Source organism: Danio rerio, chromosome 24 (assembly GCF_052040795.2).
Source record: "Danio rerio strain M-AB ecotype USA chromosome 24, GRCz13ab, whole genome shotgun sequence".
Classification (NCBI taxonomy): domain Eukaryota; kingdom Metazoa; phylum Chordata; class Actinopteri; order Cypriniformes; family Danionidae; genus Danio; species Danio rerio.
Genome location: NC_141044.1, coordinates 9,390,667 through 9,405,325, shown reverse-complemented (window position 1 = coordinate 9,405,325; position 14,659 = coordinate 9,390,667). Strand labels below are relative to the sequence as shown.

The 14,659-nt window shown below is 35.3% G+C and overlaps 1 protein-coding gene across 13 annotated transcripts in view; it reads right to left on the bottom strand.

Annotated features, from left to right (window-relative positions):
- The window catches only part of dlgap1b (discs, large (Drosophila) homolog-associated protein 1b), a 253,870-nt gene that overhangs the window by 149,856 nt on the left and 89,355 nt on the right, over positions 1-14,659 (bottom strand). For 11 of the 13 annotated variants that reach the window (XM_087309262.1, XM_087309266.1, XM_087309271.1 and 8 more), the window contains one exon: positions 13,865-13,947. The gene's annotated coding sequence lies outside the window, so the exon portion shown is untranslated. Of the gene's footprint in view, positions 1-164; positions 771-13,864; positions 13,948-14,659 lie in introns of those variants that run through there. The other 2 variants (XM_087309263.1, XM_087309267.1) reach the window with 1 other exon arrangement.

Here is a 14,659-nt window from a genome sequence, read left to right as displayed (position 1 = left end):
AAAGTGCATTTTAACTTAATGGTTATATTTATCTTGTAATTTGTTAATGACTTCTCAAAAGATGCCATCCATTTTCACATTCATTTCAGGACGTCCCCATCACACAAAATATAGCTAATATGAAGCACGCACATGCTCACAAAATAATAATCTACCCAAATTACCATGTCTTCATCAGTCTCATTCACTCCCATTGACTCGGTATCCGTGGAGACACTGCTGAGCCGATGCTCTTTGAAGTCTTCCTTCAGGCTCCTTTTCAAATATCACCCATTTTGTGGAAGTGATTGAATTTTCCTTGGCAGTGCTGTGCTAAACATTAACCCCGCCAGACCAATTGATATTCTGAACGCGGCGCTGCGAGTGCTGTTTCTTTCTTCTCAAACTCCAGCACCAGTTCCCAAAGCACAGTCGGTGCATCGGATGGGCTTTAGAGTCTGTTTCTCACTGCGCTGGATACAGTGCGCATTACAGCTCTTTAAAAAGACCTTCAGCCGAGCGATGATACTTTTAACATCAAAAAGCTGGGGCGCCAAATCCGTTTTTCTGGCAGGAGGGACAGCGCTCGGCCTTTAGAGATCTGACTACAGAAAAACCACTCCGGATAATGGTGTGAGCTGCAAACTGTTTAATACCCACAGGTCTCTTTTCTGGTCCTGTGATGATTCCATGTCTTTGGTTACATTGGATTATATTTGAAAGGTCCACATGAACTAACGGACAACATTATATTGTAGCCCATCACATTTCAGAGTCAAACATTTATGTACGAGTTCAGACAGGACTAACTGCTTTTTGTTTAGTACGGAGGTCTTCCAGATGTGGGTATTAGAGAAGGTCATGTAATGTGGCTGCCTGCATAACATTTTATATAACAAAAAATATTAAGCTTTATTTTAAAAAACTTCATGAGTTTTGGAAAAACAAATGAGTTTAGGATGGTTCTGTTCTGGGCAAAGCTTCCATGCAGAAAATGATGGACAGAGCAGGGAGAGCAAGGGTGCTTTCACACCTGTGGATCATTATCTTGTTCCGAAAAATGGATTGATTCAGACACACAGTTAGTAGATCGCTGATCTTCAGGTAAACACTACACAAGTGCAAGCACTCCTCTTAGATCAGGGAGAAGGATTAGTAAGCATGCAATGATCGTCCGTTGATGAGTATACGAGCTCAGTTTATCCAAGTGAGAGCAGATCTAGTTAACATCAGATAAGAATAATCACTTCCTTTGATCAGCATGAAGGACTAGAAGACTCATAAGGAACAGCCATGGAAGAAGGGGAGAAGATGAGGGAGCAAAGATGAAGACAACCATCTGACTTCAATACCAGCCGATGAATGAGAATAGAAGGCGAGTATATTTAGTGTCCTGGGTTGATGGGGAACAGGTGCAAACCATTAGAAGGCTGGTGAGAGTTTACGGGATTGGATGGAGGTGGTTTGTGAAGGTGAGTGCTGATTGGGTGAACAGGATTGAGCCGGGGATGTAACACGTGCAAGTAAACTCTCCTCACATTAGGCTCAATTTCAGGGTTGATTTTGCACTCAGCTGTCCCGCTCAGCTGTTATGCATCCATATTTTAATTTATGATGATGAGCAATAAGACATCAGAAGCAAAAAGCTGCACTTTAATTTTTAATGGTGACAACCGCAGACATTGTCACCCAATATAAATCGGAGGTAAGACTTTCTCATACATAGCCGTTGGCTAGAATAATGCATTATAGGCTTTTGATTATAGAGTGAAATACAGCCAAGACTGCTGTTCGATCAATTTTCCTTAAAACAGCTCTCATTAATAGTTAGCATGCTTTGACTTTCATATTTGACATGAGGTGCACATTTACCAAAGAAATGACATTCCGCCCCACTCATAATTCTCTCTTCATATAGCCATATATGGATTACATATCCATAATACACTGTGATAGAGCCTGGTTTGGACAGTTTTGCTTTCTCACTTTAATTGATCCGCTCCAGAGTTAGTTTCAATCGAGCTCAGATTCAGGTGATCTGAGCGATTGTTTTGGTGTGGATCAGAGCACAACTGCGGGTTTCACATATGCCAAACGAACCATGCCAACTGGGGAAATGCGCCTGGTTCCGAAACAAAAGTCTAGGTGTGAAAGCACCCAAAGTAAACTTCTCAAGTCTGTACCGCAATCATGCATAAACAATTATGATCAAATTATGAGCTGATGTAAATGCCAGAGACCGATAAGGCTGATTACTATGTACCTGGCTAATACTTTCTAAAAGATATCAGAAATGAGCTTGGAGGAGTTGGATGAGGGTAGAATTGAGATGTAGCCAAGCACTGCAGAGAGAGTGGATGTATGATTTAAATAGACTGATGTGATAGATGTCGCAACAGGATTGAAACATGTTTGAACAGCTGACTGTCATCTGATGCAAGCTTGATTAACGCGTCATCCAAATAGTCAAACTGTTTGCATGTATTTCAACATCTACCACTTTTTTCCTGTGTCTTTTTATATGCTAAAAAGTCCCTATTATGCATTATAAAAAAGGTCATATTTTGGGTTTGCGGGGCTCTAGCAACAGACTGATATGCATGCAAGGTCAAAAAACACTTTAATTGTCTAACACTATGCATGTATTTTTACCCAATTATCCCTTTGACTCTCATATTATTTTTTTAGCGATTCATTTGTTCCCGAACCCTGAACAGCTGATGGTGGCCATAGCAAAGACAAACGGTAGAGGATCATGAGTTCAGACACGCATTTGTATCGGTAAAGGAAGAAACACACGTCATGTTTTCAACACGGTTTTAGGCCCATGAACATTTATCCTGAGAGATACAGTACAAACAGTATCTATAAAAGAGATTACAAGCTGCGTGGAGCGATTTCAAGTTACAACACATAATTAAACACACATTTTTAATTATGAACACATTTTAAAACACATTTTTAATTAAACTACACGAACAAGGCAATTTTAATTGCACTTGCATGTTATGATTGAGGAGAAGGAAACTGGTTCATATGAACTGTAACAGTTACTGTCAAAGTCCTTGTCGAAGTCTGACAAGGTCCCATAGATGATGGTCTCTGCTGCACATTCATTTACTAGCAAATGGTTGACGAATCTCGTGTTGCAGCATAGGTTTTTGTATTAAAAATCTGAAACAAACACAGCACTATTGTTGTAAAAATGAACTTTAACCCTTTATTCCCCACAGCCAAATCTGTCACTTATCATCATCTTCATGTCATGATTAGTCCCGTGATCACGTCACTAGTGTCCAAAATACTACATATTAGGTGATGTACCATGTCAAGGTGTTCAGGCAAATGATCTGAACCCAAAAGGATTCATTTATTCGACTCGGAGTCGGCTATTTTGTTAAATAATCAATAGTTTTAAACATGGTGCACTTTCAGATTTAAACCTCAGCTGGGTGTTTTCATTCACTTAGTGCTGTTACACACTGCACAGACACTTATTTTCAAAAACTAATAGGGGCTCTTTAACATACTTTCTACTAACATAAACATAACGCTAACATAAACAGAACTTTACTTCAGACATGTTCTACAAAAGACCATTTTCACTAAAAACTTTGCTCTCCTGCTTGCTGGACAAAATGAGGTATGCACCTTTGTACACTATTTTAGCCTACAAAAAGAAGACTATTTTTAGGTTAATTACCTCTTAAAATATGATGAAAACATTTAAATAGAAGCTTTGCAAAAATTCAATTCAATACAGTCTTATACGATTGAACGTTATAGCCATTCTTATATCTTTCTGGTCATTACACAAGTGCGACTTTAATAACTGAGGCATTTAAATCACACTTTACTTTGTAAATTGCTTTGAGTGACCAACAATGCAATCATCTCAGACAGTCTCTAGTCACCATTATCAACCTAGACGATGTGACTGCAGACAAAGTGGTCTAGAATGAGAATGTGTTGTAGAGCCATGGGGAATTGGTCAGGAGCCAAGACTGATAAGGTCTGATAGAGGGAATCTGTTCAGGACAACAGGGTTACAAACATCTGTTGTTAAAATTGTTTTAAAAGGCAGGTCTTATTTATATTTTAAAGTGTCCTAATATTGAGTTGGAGTCCACTGTAATTGAAAAACCTTGTAATTTTATTAGAACAAGCTCCTAAATTTATAATCCTATTAGAATGATTTTGATAGGGTTTGTTTATGGTTTAAGGTCTGTAAACCCCTAACCTTCTATAGGCCAACTATCCTCTTGATTGATCAGCTGGCCATATCTGTACTGATTGGTCTATATACGGTGTTGGAATGAAATACCTATTTCTGAGTGTTCGTATGTCATGAGCATGCAAAGATCATGCAAATACATTGTATTGATTGACATTGAGTGGTACAGTGGTCCCTCGCTATAATGCTTTTCACTTTTCGTGGCCTCGCAGTTTTTTTTTTTCCTATTTGTGCAATTTGACATGCTTTTTTTTTCTACAGCGCAATGCGTTCTGTGTCCTGATTAGTGTTTTGTGTTCTGTGTCCTGAATGGCTGTAGACCCCTGTCAATCAATCTCCTCCGTGCCGTGTCTCCTGTACAGTACAGAATGCACTCAGCTTGCCAAATTTACAGAAATCTTCGATCACTAGCAGTGTGACTTTGAAGTGCAGGACTATATATATATATATGTTTGCAAGTTTTCTCCCTACAACGCAGACGAAACGTTCTGCACCGTCAAAGGCACCTGCGGTAGCACCCAAAAGGCATGAAAGATGCTAACCATTGCACAAAAAGTTTAACTTCTGGACATTATTGACATTTAAAAGGTAAAAGTTATGAGGCTGTAGGGCACCATTACGGAATAAATAAATAAAGATCAAATGGTTTAGCTTTGGTTTCATTCCATAATACTGGACTTTTTCAAGGGTTTGAGCTTTGAGAGTGTTTGAACGAGAGAAAAGGGAAAATGTTCATGAATGTTTGAGAAAAAGTGTGTGAGGGGTTTTAATGCCTTAAAACATCTATAATAATTGTAAAAAATAAAGCTGATTACTTCACAGATTTCGCCTATTGTGGGTTGTTTTTAGAACTCCTGCGAATAATAAGAGACCACTGTATAAGGCAAAATAAAAATAATAAAAAAACCCATATTACGTATATATTTTGTGAATGGATTTCTTGATAAGTAATGCTTCAATTAATGATCTGTCAGATAGAACCTTATAATTCAAAGCGGAAAATTACTTTTTAGAATTAGAAGGTTTAATCTGCATTTGCACTTTGTTTTACCCCAACTTGCAAACTTAAGAGAATTTTGATCATTTACATCGAGTACATTTAAGGTCTCTGCCAAGTTAATGAATGAAAGAGAATCGTTATGCATATTTTGTTTGCTATATGGAATGTCAAAACTTTGAAGCTCAATATCTCAAAATCATTCAGTTCACAGATAGAACCTTATAATTCCAAGGTGATAAAATGTTTAGTTGAATAACTGAAGCAATAATTGACATTTTATCACAAAAGAAAGCAGTTGTATCCTCACAATGATGGCAAATCTTGCTCAAATTAAAACCTGATAAAAAAAACAGCTCATATATTGACAGAACTGCTATTGAAATGCAGCTACTGTTGGAGCACTATTAATGTGTATGTGTGAGTCTGAGTGTGTGTGTGTCTGTGTGCAATATAACAGTGACTAAAGGCATCATAAAAGCCACTGATTCTTTTGCTACAGCTCACAAAACAGCATCCCAGCATCCCGCGCTGCGTCAGGCTGGCTGCCATAGAGACTGCAAAGCAAAGACCCGGCAGCACAAAGGTTAGTCTGATCTTTCTCAAACAATGGAGAAAAGCTGACTTCATAGAGTGTGTCCGACACGGATTGTCTCCTGTATCCTCTAATCCTGTTCTCTGAGCTTCCTACCTGCCAGCATGAGTCTCCAGTTCTATTAGAGATAGACAGACAGACTGATGGAAGACGTTAGCATGAGACGTCCTCAAAAAAAAATGCAGTGAACAGACAAAATCTTCAAGTAATCCTTTGTGTCTCTCTCAAAACTGCTCTTCCTCAACTGTTATATTTATACTTCGATATACTATATATACGGTTACGTTCTACATCAAAATTGTGTAACTACAACAATAATTAAATTTTTTCTATATCTACAATGAATTTTGTGGTCTACGGCAATTATTTGTAGTTTGACAGATTTGATGTATTTTTATATATACAGTGGTGTGAAAAATGTTGCCCACTGATTGAAATCACTTAAATAAGACCTGCCTGTCAAAGTGAAGTAGACCAAATGATCCTCAAAAGCTAGACATCATGCCAAAATCTAAGTCTAAAGCAAATGAGAATGAAGGCTGGAAAAGGTTGTAAAGCCATTTCTAATGCTTTAGGACGGCAATGAACCTCAGTGAGAGCTATTATCCACAAATTGCATAGACATAGGACAGTGGAGAACCTCATCTATGAACTTGTTTTCTACTGAAAAAGCTACAGAAAAGTACTATTTACATTGATTAATTACCCAAGGTTCCATTATGTTTCTTGCATTAAATACAGATTTTCAAAGTTGTGGTATTTTTTTTTTAAAATCCCCCTGTACTTTAGAAGTAAAACAGTTTTCTTTATAAGAACAGTGCCATTTTTAATTGATTTTAAAAGCACGCTTGAATTTAAACAAAGTTTTTTTTTTTTTGTCTGCAAGCACAGTTAATGTTCAAACTACATTTTTTTTTAAGTGGCTGACAATAATACATATTAATAATAGTAATTAATCTGCCTCGTTTTTGAACTGTGCAGTGCTGTAGCTGCTTAATTAGGACTACTACACTACTATATATCAATACTGGTCATAATAGTTGTACTTGAAGAGACAATTTGTTTTTTGAGTTGGTACTTGGTGAAAAAATTGAGAACCACTGTAATAAATCATAATTAGTCTAGTGTCAACACCCTTTATTGAGTCCTCATGCATACATACAGTATGCTAAGTTTTTTTTTTTGTAAAGACTAAACAAGAGTATTAGAATTAAAACACAAACTTTCAGTATTTGTTTCCTTGTTTAATCGAAGGTGCTGAAATGCTGTTATGGAACATTCTGGGTCAAAGTTTTGGTTGTCAGTTAATTAAAAAAAATCTCATATCAAGTAGATGTGAGATGTTCTTTCTCTTGTAAGACTGTGAGTGAGGGAGGCTGTGTAGGTTCAGCACATTTAGATCTGCAGTCGCTTGATCAAATCCTCTGGCACACAACAGCTGCTCTGCCACCAAATTTCAGAGTTTCACAGGCGATAGAAAATTATTAGAAGCTGTGTGCGTACCTTATATTTCACCTTGCACGGACATTTATTTATTATTTATTTAGTTTTTGTTTCTTATGAGGGTTAGATTTAAGGATAGGGTTTGGGTATGGGGATAGCCAGCTGCATTATATGGTCGAGATGCTGATATGTACAGTATATCCATAACACCTGAGCAATGTATTACTGTGAAGAGCTTTTCTATGTGTCACTGATCTGTGATGTTGTGCAGGTATTTTAATTTATCAGTGTTATTCATGTCCTTGAAAAATAGTTATTTATATTTAGATGAAAATAAATGCAGAACTGTGTCTGTGTGTAATGGTTTTGATGGTTTACAAGAACAGAAATTTGTAAAATGGCATGGGTTTGACCTAGTTGTACTATATTAAGCCGGTTTATGAGGACATGGCGTAAATACTTGAAAGATATTTCTTTCATTTCCACATCCATGGTTTCAACTGAAGAAAAATAAGAGCTTGTACACTTTTCTCCACCCAATTTCTAGGAAAAAATAATGGTCACACAAAGTAGCATCTGCTTTTCATAGTATTCTTGCTTCAAAACATATTACCTTCATTTCTAATACTTCAGCATCACTTCATATTAAAGATTTGCAGGGTGTCAGATCAGGGTGACCAGATTTCTTAGTAGAATACAGAGTGGAATTCATATATATAGCTGTATGTTATTCTAGGGCTGGGTGATACTGAAAAAAAAATCATGATAACGTTTCATATAATTTGATATTGATAATTATTAAATTTAACTATACATTTAGGAATATTAGGATTTTTTTTATTATTTAACCACTTTATTTTGATTTACCATCATTACTAATGCAAAGTTAAGTCAAAAACAAAAATATTCAAACAAAATATCTGATCTCTTTATAATAAAATTAACAGAAGTGTTAAAGAGACTCTTAAATTTGATAAATAATGTTACAAAGTGTGTGCAATTTTAAGGTGTGAATAATAATGACCTCAAACTCTGTCAACAACACAAATTATGATGACCAAATCTGAGCTTTCAAGTAAAGGAACCATCATTATTCAAATACATACTGCAACATTACATATTGTGAAGTTGGATGACTACATTACCCCCTACGCTAAAAATCTTTCAGATGGAATGCTAGTGGCTGGGATGAACAAGAAAAGAAACCAAAAAGCCACTCTGGCGACATTCTTAAATCCTTTTTTATTTACAATCTCTTCACTGCTGCTGGCCACCGCCCTCATTTTCGCGTGTGTTGTTACTCTGACCTGAAGTGACAAGTGCGTACCTGTGGATTCCTTCACCATTTACAATGAACTTTGTGCTCGCGCTCCCCTGGCATCTCTCGTAACGAGGCAACCATCAAGCCTTATCTCAGAGGATGACAAATGAACAAACCATTGCTTGCAGCTCCGATGCAAGTTTACAGAGAAAAGTAAAAAGCACTGCAGTGTTTGGATGCACCGTGTTTGTCTGAGGTTATTAGTCTGCCGTTTTTACTGAAACGTGTATAATCCATACAAAGTGTGAAGCAGATTGGATGGAGGCAGATTGATGGTTAGTTCTACTTTTCTTGAATCGAAAAAGCTCAGGGGCCTCATGTACAAAGACTTGCGTTGAAATCATACTAAAACATTGCGTACGCACAAAGCTGTAAATGTGCGTATGCAGTAAAAAAATTCAGATGTATGAAACACTGCACACGCCGAATCACACACATATTCTCTTCGTACATCCGAATAAATGCGAAACTGTGAAATGTGCAAAACCCCTCCCTGCCTCCCCGATATAAATATGCTAATGACTCTACTTTGGCAAAACCAAATGAAGAAGCAATGGAAAAACAAAACAAACAAAGTTTTGAACAAGAAACTTTGACAGAATGTTCATTTTATCGTTAGTAAATCCAAACGTGAGAGTGAAACCTGGCGTACGCAAAGTTTTTGTGCGTACACAGCGTTCATACATGAAGACCAAGATGTTTTCAACTAGGTGGGGCTGAAAAATGCATGACGTTCACATGCACACAGCTTGCACAACATGTGCGCGTAAATCCCATATGGGTGTCGTGCAAGTTGCGCACTTCCATGGAAATGACAAACTTACACCCTAAGCTTATTGGCACTGCTTCCAAGGTGCATGCTCAGCAGCCACATAAACCATAGCCTTCATATCGAAACCTTATACCGAATCTTTTATTTATCAATATTGACAATGGTGTTTGGTCAATAAATATAAATACCAATTTTAATCGCCAAGCCCTATACTAAATATTTCGGTAACACTTTACAATAAGGTTCATTAGTTAATGCATTTACTAACATGAACTAAGCATGAACAACACATGTACAGCATTTATTAATCATAATTGAACATTTACTAATGCAATATTAACATTCAAGTCCATGCTTGTTAACATTAGTTAATGCACCATGAGTTAACATGAACTAACAATGAACAACTCTATTTTTATTAACATGAATAAATACTGTAGTAAATGTATTGTTCATTATTTGTTCATGTTAGTAAAGGCATTACTTAACATTAACTAATGAACCTTATTGTAAAGTGTGACACACATTTCTAAATAATTTTCTTATTAAAAATTTAACACAAAAATGAACACACTTACATACTTTTACAAAAAAATAAAAATAAAAAAGAAATCCATGTTTACAGACATGTTTATTCATTAGACAAACAAAACCAATACTTTAAAATTAAAAGTAAAAAATAAATGAATCAATATTTGTTGAAATTACCCTGCTTTCAAGAACTGATGTTCTGACCAATTTTCACATTCAGAAAACAAGGTCTGAAAAAACATTGATAATTTAACGATTTTGAATGAAGGGAAAAAAAACGGACTTGCAGTACCTGTTTACTTTAACATTTGGCGTACACCATTTAATGTTAATGATTACTACGATAAAAGACAAATAGGGATAGCTCACCCAAAAATGAATATGCATTATTTACTGGGCCTCAAGTAGCTCCCAAACCTTTATGATTTTCTGGTAAACACAAAAGAATATATTTTGAAGAAACCAGTAGCCACTGAAATCATAAAAAAAAAAAATACTGTTAGTGACTACAAGTTTCCAACATTCTACAAAATATCTTCTTTTTTTGTTTAACAGGTTCAACAGATTTGATTATCAAACAGGTTGGGATCAAGTGAAGGTCAAGTAAATAATGACAGAATATTTATTTTTGAGTGAGCTATATCCCTTCAACTGCATTAGTTTAATAGGACTATTGCCAAAATCCCTTTATAACTGCATTAGAGTACATGTAAACAGTGACCGACATTGAAATCTGTCTGACACTGGATTGTGCAGGTCATACCTCAGCAGCATGAACTATAGGGAAAGGTGATTGAAATGTTTTTGTTGATCAAAAAAATACTTGACATGGTTGGTTTCCATGGATTAGGCTATTCCCCTGTGACATATGACTACTGCTAGCACTTTTAGAATACTTAAGAAAACCAAAAAATGGGATTAAAGTGTATTTATTTTTATAATAAGTCAGGACAATAAAATATTGCTAAAATACATAACTGTTACAACAAAAACGGGATGTCTGGTCACCCTCCAGTATGTTAGATAAGGGTGGATAAACAGATAGTGAGATACTCCAGTGAGATACTCTCACTAACCTAGCTACAAGGTATGCTAATGACTGCTGCTTGGGGCTATGCGTTTCAGTGTCCTTTTTTTAGAATGCCTGCCTAAAATGCCAGAACAACAGGTTCAAATCCCGCTTGGAGCAATGCAAGCTCACCCGGGATGGGTTATGTTGGTGCCGTAACCCGGATAAGAATGAGATATAGGGGAATGATGTTAATTAAGGCAAGCTAGAAGCTGTGTGACTAGTTTGTCCTGAGGGCCACAGATTATAGTGTCTTTAGGTTCCTCGTTGGGACCCATGCTGTAAATGCCAGTTTGAATCTCTCGGAGCAGTAGCAGTAGAACTGGAGGGATAACAGTTTTCTAGGGCTGCTTTCAAAAATTCTTGTTTTTTCTTTCTCTCTGCTCTGTCAGGCAATGACCTTGTAGGCAGCATTCAGGCACACAAGTACCTCAGGAACCACAACAGTGATTGGATAAGGGAACATAAATGATTAATGATCCAGCCAAGGTTATTTTAGTAAGCTAAAACTAATAAAGACAAAATAGTAAAACTATTGGTAAAAAAAAATCCTTATTTTAAATGAAAAAAGAAAATATATATAAATAACAATAAAAAACAAAAAAAAAAAAATCAATGGCCATTGGAAAACTAACTGGGGAAAAAAGTATTTAGCAAAATAAAACTATAGTTTTTCGGAACTCCTAAACATTCATTCTATGGTGTCCTTAGAATGTCCTCTTTATAGATGGCACTTTTACTGTAAAAACACATCGGCAGATGATTATATACCTAAAAAAACTTCTTGAACATACCCATGTGCTCAATCTTTTCTTCGTTTGCCAAAAAATAAAGTATGTTTATCTACAACCCCAAATAAAAAAAAATAAATAAATAAATAAATAAAAAACGATTTTGCTAGTAATCTGGTAAATTGGTTAAATAATAATGTGATTTTAAACAAGTGATGTCAACATGTGATTGTAATTATGACAAGGGCACAAGCCTAAGTTGAACCACCTTGATGTCCGATCCCTCAGACCGCACTACATCAAGAATCATCATTCATCTAGAAGCGGTCACCACGTGGGCTCAGGACTATGTTGGCAAACCTTTGTCAACTACCACAATACATAGTTACATCCTCATGCCAGTTAAAACTGTACTGTGCCAAAAGGAAGCCCTATGTTAAGTGTCCAGAAGTGCCATTGACTTCTATAGGTGCCGTTGGCAAAGGTAACTTGCACTTCTGTGATACCATAAATGCTGAAAAATACATAAAGATTTTGGAACACAATATGCTGCCTTCTTTTCCAGGGATGCCCAAGCGTATTACAATAATGTAATGTAATGACAAGACGATGCAAAACCACATTCTGCACATAGTCCTGGCTGCAGAGAAAGAGGATACAGTTACTTGACTGGTCTGCCTACAGTCCCAACTTATCTCCAATAGAGAATGTGTTGTGCATTTTAAAGTGCAAAATGCGTGCTTTACTGTTCCAACTTTTTTTTTTTTAGGTGTTGCAAAAGAAACCAAAATGGAAAACATGTTTATTTTGAAAAAAAAAAATGAACATACAAATAATGTTTGTTCTATTGTCTGCAATGAAAAATAGTTAATTTAAGTAAATTTAAAATCACTACTGTCTTTTTTTGAATACGTTTTCCATACTGTGCTAATTTTTTGTACATATACAGTATGATCCTCACTAAATTTAATTTGTTTGAATTCTTCATAATTTCTAATTTTATTCATTCAGTATGTGCGTTTAGATAATGTGTTTGCACAAACAATTATTTTAGTTTTATTACTTTTTCTTTTTATTAATTTATTTTGATCATGTACTGTAAGCTGTGAAAACTAAACTGCTCGGGTTGGCACTGGGCATGCTGTTAACTCTGTTAAACTAGAATTGCTACTTAAACTGAAACTAAATATATAAAAACTAAATAGAAATGTGTTCACAAGTTAATAACTAAACTAAAACGCTAATGAAACAAACTAAAACTAAACTAAAAATGTTCAGCAAATTTAACAATGGATTTGAAACTAATTTGAAAAAATGCAAAACTATAATGACTTTGGATAAAGCTTTGGTGATAACCAAGTATTTCAGTAATGCTATATATTGTGCTATAACTACATCAAGGGTCATAAAGGTTAATCAAAGATGCACTTTATCCACAAAAACACCACAAACTACAACTTTCAGATGTTTTTTTTTTTTTTTTTTAGCTGCTTGAAATTGTAACAGACACATCTACGCGGATTATTACAATCATTCGATTCAGACATGCAATCTCAGATTCATCTGCTTTCTAAAGTTTCTTACATTTCTCTCTGACAAAAGGAGAAATGGTTTATGTTTAAAAAAAGAGGAATATACTTCATGCAACTAATGAAATTTGAGTCCAGTAGTTTAGCATTTTCTAATTAAACTCTGTATGACATAAATCGCTATATTATAATAACTAATTCAGGCACCAAGTCCATTAGTCATTGAGACAATGATGATTCAGTTACCTGTGGGACAATTACATGGTCCCACATTAAAACATGGTTAATAATGATACTGCGTTAACATGCCTTTATGAATGTCATCATGAAAAATGTTTTATATCCTTAAAATATAAAAGACATATTGCATAATGGCATTAACCATCATACTGTAGTAATTAAAATTAAATGTGCATGAAAAATATGATATATAATAGTTATTGCAGTGCAAATTATAAAACTATATAAATAAATAAATACAAGATCAAATATGTAATTTTTAACTCTGAAACGATTACAGAGAATAAAACTTAATTGTTATGAAAACAGAAAATAGTCTATACCTGACAAAAGAGCCTATTTTGACAGGTGCAATTGCTACAGTGAACAAAAAAGTGCCTATTTTATAAAAGAAAAAAAGAAAAGAAAAAAATATGCACTTACCTGATTTACACTCCTTTTTTACTCATCCTTTTCCTCCGTGTGTAATTCTTTCCTCATTTCCTCCATGCAGGATGTCTGTCTCACTGAAACGGAGCAAAACAGCACAGAATGCATGAGATTCTATGTGGAACAAATGCTTAGCGTCTGTCAAACTGTACAAAGCATTTTTTATTTTGATGGTAAAATTTGTATAAAATACGTCAAATATATCTCATCAAGCAATTGTGCATGTAATGTTCTTCTGCTGGAGTGCATTTAGTAACAATTAGACTAAGAATAAATAAAAAAAATTAACAATAATCAATTACACATATACACATTGTTTAAGAAATGAAGAATTTTTTTCAGAAAGTGACAGTAAAATACATGTATGGAACATAACAACTTTAGAAGCAGCAAGTTTAAGTTCATTCACATCATTCATTTATTCATTTTCTTGTTGGCTTAGTCCCTTTATTAATCCGGGGTCGCCACAGCGGAATGAACCGCCAACTTATACAGCACATTTTTACGCAGCGAATACCCTTCCAGCCGCAAACCATCTCTGGGAAATCAATTGATCAAAAACATGAAATTATAAATAAATTCTAGAAATAAATACTACAAATAAAATTTACAATTTTCCCCATGTTTTTGTCAGTCATGTCACATTTGCATAAAATTTAACATAAAATGCGTGCAAAACACCTTTAAGGCTATGACTCGAAAGTGACATCATTTAAAGGAGGAGAAGCTGACAGTATTTAGAATAAACATAGAAACAATATCCGACTAACATCTAGCAGCTAAATGTGT